The following is a 6000-nucleotide window of genomic DNA, read 5'->3' as shown; positions in this document are numbered from 1 at the left end:
CCGTTAGAACTAGAGATGAGCGAACTTACAGTAAATTCGATTCGTCACGAACTTCTCGGCTCGGCAGTTGATTACTTTTCCTGCATAAATTAGTTCAGCTTTCAGGTGCTCCGGTGGGCTGGAAAAGGTGGATACAGTCCTAGGAGAGAGTCTCCTAGGACTGTGTCCACCTTTTCCAGCCCACGGGAGCACCTGAAGGCTGAACTAATTTATGCAGGATAAGTCATCAACTGCCGAGCCGAGAAGTTTGTGACGAATCGAATTTACTGTAAGTTCGCTCATCTCTAGTTAGAACCAATTACCAGGTTTCCATAGAGTTATGGTCTCAACATACAATGGTCATTCTGGAACCAATTAATATTGTAACTTGAGGGACCACTGGGACCACCCATAACCCCTTTTTTTTTCTCCATTGGATTGTTGTTTTTTTTGCAGTAGTTTTTATTGGGACCAATTTGTACATTCAACTCCTGATCCCTTATCCTGTGGACAAAGATAACATTTAATGAAAATACCTTTCACCCCCAATCCTTCTTCATTCACCAGTGTCCCCACATTCCATGGACTCATTCAGTATCTGACTGGACCATGTTCTTCTAAAAAGATAGCTGAACCCTTGTAAAAAAGCATCTTGTACCATCCCTATTTCCTGATAGATCGAGGGCCCTCACAGCTCGTCTCAGTTGTTAATATAAATTCTGAGTTTGTATGTGCACCCTCTGCATTGTAAAGTGTGGTGGAATATAAGTGCTTTACAAATATTTATTAAAATAAAATAAAAAGACACCATCTTCAAAAGAAAACATCTGTTTAATTTACTAACAGAGGATTTTGTACACGGTGGAATGCAAGTGAAAACATGGTGCAATATAGCTTATTAGCATTTGTTATCCCAGCCTTTAACACATGGCTTCACAGCTTATTGTTCACATGACAAATATGGACGGGTTATCCTTTGTTGTACATGAACCATGCCAGAAAAGATGCACCCACAGAGGTCTTAAATCTGGACCGCTTTAATGGCTTCCTGAATATTAGGGGTTAACAGTACAGGGCATAAATACATGGGAGAAAGCAGCAGCCACAAATACAACACATGTAAACAGAAATTGGACAAATGTGTAGACTACGTACTGCATTCATCTTGGACCGTGAACAATGACCTCCCCACTACACTCCACCCTTCTAGGACCTTCCCAGCTGCTCCTGCGGAACAGGTGTGAGCAGGGTAGACAACAGGCACCAGTAGCATCCTGGGTAAGAGGATAAGGATTCCATTCCAATGTAGTCACCATGTTACTCCAGGGACATTCAGGCAACAAGCAGCCATGGGAATATGGGAAAGTTCATCAGAAAAAGACAAGGGATAACAGCTCCAGCCATCAGCTCCTCTGCAGCTTCCTTCATGGCTGCCATAAGAACAGCTATCAGCGATGGCGATTTACATTAATCGCCACATCCAGGCAGATTTGCACCTCAGAACTATGAATCTGCAGCTGCAAGACCAACAACTGCCCCTTGTTTGAGAATGAACAGAAAAATGAGCATCTGAAGCCAATTTACTAAGGGCGTCTGCTGTGGTATCCCAGTATGCCTACAAGCTAGTGCTGGGCGATATGACCAGAAATTAGTATCACAGTATTTTTCTAAAGTATCACGGTATTTCACGGTATTTTTTGGTTTTTATTTACATTGAGACTTGCATTGAGGTGGCGTAGCGGAACTAAATGGGCTTTTGGAACTAAATGATCTGAACACTGGGGCAGTGGAGTACCCTTTTAAATAGATGTAACAAACAACCCTACAGCCTCCAGCTGTTGCAAAACTACAACTCCCAGCATGTTGGACTATATAGTAGTGTATAGTATAGGTCAGTGTTTCCCAACTAGGGGTGCCTCCAGTTGCAAAACTACTACTCCCAGCATGCCCGGACAGCCGTTGGTTGTCCGGGCATGCTGGGAGTTATAGTTTTGCAACAGCTGGAGGGCCTACTGTAGGTATAGTATATTATACAGACCCCTGACTCACCTTCCCAGTTGCTGCAGGGACCATCCGGGGAGGGTGGTCCGGGCCATCCATCCTTCCTATAGTGTCCAGCGCCATTCCGGGTGGAGGCTGTCCTTCTCCGGGGGTCCTCTTCTCCACTCCGGGCAGGCTTCGGCCTAGTAGCGCTGCATAGACGCCCCTGCGCAGTGACGTCTGCGCGCAGCGACGCACCTGACGTCACGGCGTAGCAGCGTCTATGCAGCGTACTAGGCCGGAGCCTGCCCGGAGTGGAGAAGAGGACCCCCGGAGAAGGACAGCCCGGACCGGTTCACCCTCCACCTGGAATGGCGCCGGACACTATAGGAAGGATGGATGGCCCGGACCACCCCCATTACGGGTAAGTTTAATTTTTTTTTTATTGACTCAGAGGGTGGGGGAGGGGCCCGCCCGGTATAGCGGTATGGGCAAAAATCCATACAGTGGGAGGAGAAAAAAAACTGTATCCGGTTCATACCGCCCAGCACTACTACAAGCTACAGTCAATTCACGTAGGATGACCGGTAAGCGGTCCAGGAAACCAATTTATGGTCTATTCACACGTACTGTATTCTGCGCAGATTTGATGTGCATGATTTTCCACTGCAGATTTCAATGTAAACCAAATGACTGAACACTGCTTTAAATCCTGCGCATCAAATGTGTGCAGAATACTGTACGTGTGAATAGACCCTTAGAGGGGGGTTTTAAAGCGGCTGTGTGGGATTACAAACAAAAAAGGATTTTTTCCCTAGAAATAGAACCACTCTTGGTACTGCAGCTCATCCTCGTTACTGGAAAGGAAAAATGCCGGGGGGGGGGGGGGGCGGGGGGTCACCCACACAAAACCAATACAAAGGGTTATGGTGCTAGTAAACCGGATTACAAGGATTGTGGTAAGTCATATTAGCCAGCATTGCTAATCTGGAAATGGCTGGCTTTTAGCAATAGAGGCGGGACCTGGCATACCCAGCCCATTTCCCCTTTGCACTGATATGCCTGCCCACCTTGCACTTACATGGGCAAAGGGGTCCCACAAATATTAATGAGGTGGGCAGGCATATTGATGCAGAGGGGAAGGAGGCAGGGATGCTGAGTGTTCCATGTCCCCCCTGTTTATTGGGTTTAGTGTGGATTTTAAAACAAACTGTTTCCAAATAACCTGGTGCCAGAAAGTTAAACTTTGTAAAATATTTGTATTTAAAAATCTTTGGCCTTCCAGTACTTAGCAGCTGCTGTATACTACAGAGGAAGTTGTGTAATTCTTTCCAGTCTGACCACAGTTCTCTCTACTGCCACCTCTGTCCATGCCAGGAACTGTCCAGAGCAGGATAGGTTTGCTATGGAGATTTGCTCCTGCTCCTGATAGTTCCTCAGACAGACAGAGGTGGCAGTAGAGAGCACTGTGGTCAGACTTGAAAGAAGAAAATAACTTCCTCAGGGAGTATACAGCAGCTGATGGGCACTAGAAGGCTAAAGACTTTTATATAGAAGTAATTTACAAATCTAACTTTCTGGCACAGTTATTTGATATTTTTTTTTTTCTTCTGGGGTACCCATTTATTAGAGGACACAGCTTATGGACAACTGTGGCACTTTTCAAGGGTAAAAACCCAAATTCTAACAGTGTAGTACAAGCATTTAGGAGACAAAGCATACCCAATACAAAGCACCTAAAGCCACTGTATACCTCTATAAGGGTATGGTCTCGCCGTGTAGCTATAGCAAGTGGACCAACATGGGGATGGGGTCATTTCTATGCAGAATTCCATTTGAAAATTCCACTAAGAATTTCCTGTGCAGCAGGATTCCAATGCATACAACAGAATTTCTGAGGCAGAATTCCACATGCGGCAAAGTCTCACTGTTTTCAATTAGATTCTGGGAACACGTCGCAGCAAAATTTCCACTGCATTTGTGCACCATTTTCATGCGGAATTGAAAAAATGCACATATGTCTAAAAAGAGGTGAAAGCTGAATTTCAACAGTGTAGACAGGTCCTTTTAGACAGAATTCGCACAAAATACATTCGAGTCTACAGGGACTGTACATTGCCATCTACAGTTATCAGTTATCTAGTGCGCCCGATTCACTAATAAACTATTTAAACTTATTTATGACTCTCATAGCCAGACATGGCTTCATATTTTTAAAAAGGAGTATAGAGTAAAAAATAACATAAGTTTAGATCCCAAACCCCCCCCCCCCAGATCTCCTGAACGGGGCCCCAGCAGTCTGCAGGAAGCCGCAACCGACACGCCCCTCCATGTATCCCATATAGAGATACATGGAAGGGGCGTGTCGGTCGCAGCTTCCTCTGCGGGGGTCAGAATGGCTGCTTCCAGCAGACTAATGGGACCAAATTCAGTAGGTCACAGGGGGGGTTCCCAAAGGCCAGACCCCCCCCCCCCCCTCACTATCTATAACTTATCCCCTATCGTTTGGATAGGGGATAAGTTCTTTTTCACTACACTACTCCAAAGTTAGAGACCACGGCTTTAAGTTATACATCTACCTGTGCAGGTTGAATCCAAGTAAGTGGGATACAAAAGGATGAATGCAGCTAAAAAGGGGTAATACCCCTTTATATACAAATTCAATAACCTATCTGGTCAGTCCTAACTGTTGACATAAGCCTCCATCTGCCTTTAGAAATCCCACAATGTACCCAAGTTAAACTGAATCTGTTGTCAGGCTATGCTGCCCTAGGGGAGGGATAGGTCAGTGTTTGGAATAATAGAAGTACAGAGTGTGGTGTATCCGTTAAGAAAGCACTCCCCCTAGTCACAGCAACTAGACAACGTCCATCACCGTCTGGTGTATTTTAATTTTTTTTTTTTTGCCAAATGACTGATTTTTGTGTTCCTATACTATGCTGTCTTAACACAGGGAAGTGTAATCCACCATCAGATCTGGTAAAACACACTAAACAAAAACCTGTGAGTACTTGCTTACAGAAAAGAACTGAAAATATTTTGGAGTCTCACAAAACCAGAGAAAACAGATAAGACTGGGTTCACATGATGTTTAGCACGTTTTAAATATATGATAAAATATTAAGAGATTTGGGCATAAAGTAATAGTAGATGTAACTGTTTAAATATGGTAAATGTCTGTATATGGACAGTTATGTCACAGATTTCCCCATGTAGCACAGGGGGGAATACACTGCAGCCTTCCAATGTACATAACATGCATATAGGGGGGAGACTTATCAAAACCGGTGTAGAGGAAAAGTTGACCAGTTCCCATAGCAACCAGGTAACTTTTTTATTAACGGCCCTTTTAAAATGAAAAAGTAATTGATTGGTTGCTATGGGCAACTGGTCAACTTTTCCTCTACACCGGTTTTGATAAATCTCCCCCATAAATGGCCTCTGTAAAATCTATTTTCTAGTATTATATATTCGGCTGTCTACCCCATACAAACTTTTATTTAACAGTTAGATAATCCAAAATATTTAATAATCCATCACCTATTAGGACCCACTGACGTTACATGATAAAATGAAAACATGACAGACAGTTCAAAGTAAACATTTTCCAGACACATCCTATAAAAGGAGGCCATTCAGATCTTTCTCCCAATAATAACCATCATGTGCTTCTTCTCCACGCTGCTGTGGTCTTGTTAAAATAAACCTTTGACTTTTTTCTTTTCTTTTAACCATCTTGGATTTCAGTACATTTCTGACTAAATGCAAATTCTAATTCAATTTCTGTGAAGTTCTAGTCTTAACAAGCTAAATATGTATGTCACTAAACAAGTACACCAGATTAAAGCTGCGGTCACATGTCCTACCTTCAACTTTCTATTCTATTTTGACAGAATTCTGTTAAAAAAATAAAAATTGCTCAGTGTTTTCAGACTTATAGGAAGATCATTTTAACTGGCTCTCTCTTAAAGGGGTATTCCAGGCCAAAACATATACCTATACACACATAATAATATAATATATATATATCTAATAATAATA

This window comes from Hyla sarda, chromosome 4 (genome assembly GCF_029499605.1).
Source record: "Hyla sarda isolate aHylSar1 chromosome 4, aHylSar1.hap1, whole genome shotgun sequence".
In the NCBI taxonomy this organism is placed as follows: domain Eukaryota; kingdom Metazoa; phylum Chordata; class Amphibia; order Anura; family Hylidae; genus Hyla; species Hyla sarda.
The sequence above is the reverse complement of the archived record's forward strand: the minus strand, read 5'-3'. Positions refer to the sequence as shown.